We start from the raw sequence: 830 nt of genomic DNA, 5'->3' as shown, positions 1-830 counted from the left end.
TCCTCGACTAGTTTGCTCGCTCATCCGAGCTGGACGAACATACCAAACGCAGCATCAAATCTAGGGTCGCAAGGATGAACAAAATAAAAAGAGAACAAAATGCTAAACGTACAAAAGTTCAAATAGTATTACATCGCAGATTTAGATTATAACAATACATCACTGAAAAACAGTTGTGTATAAGAAACTAAAATTTCGTAAACATTATTAACGAAAACTAAAAGTCACGTTTCCGTCCCAAGAGGATAAAATATAAACAGTCCAAATACCGTCCACAAATGTATTGGAAACACTGCACTACATACTTTATGCGTGCATTTATATTCAGTTTGGTATGTGCACTGACGTTGCTATTCTACTGCTAAACCCTTTTACACAGACTAAATGTAAAAGGAGTGCTTGTGCATTTACTGAGATAGCAGCAATACAGGCATTAAGATTATCAACGCAAAACTTTTAATTCATTAAAGAAGCAAAAGACATTAACGCATAACGGTTAATGCTTTTTAACTGCATAATATTCCAACATAAAGCTGTGTGTCTTCACGTTGAATCTAATAGCTTTCCAATACTAATAATATTATCATCAAAGTTTATGTTCGAATACGTCATACATAAACTGACTTTGGTGATTAGAATAAAGGATTAGATAATCGTCTAAAAGGAAAAGGATACATGTGAGCCACAAAACAAAAATATCTTGACAGGATACGAAGTCGACTTGTCTGCTCACGAGCATCTCCGAGCAAAGGTCTATATACTATACTATACACCTTGTCTCCGAAGAGGCACATTAATTCACTTGTCCCACCAGGAAATCGTGAAGTATT

The sequence above is a fragment of the Penaeus monodon genome, chromosome 30 (assembly GCF_015228065.2).
Source record: "Penaeus monodon isolate SGIC_2016 chromosome 30, NSTDA_Pmon_1, whole genome shotgun sequence".
Taxonomy (NCBI): domain Eukaryota; kingdom Metazoa; phylum Arthropoda; class Malacostraca; order Decapoda; family Penaeidae; genus Penaeus; species Penaeus monodon.
The sequence above is the reverse complement of the archived record's forward strand: the minus strand, read 5'-3'. Positions refer to the sequence as shown.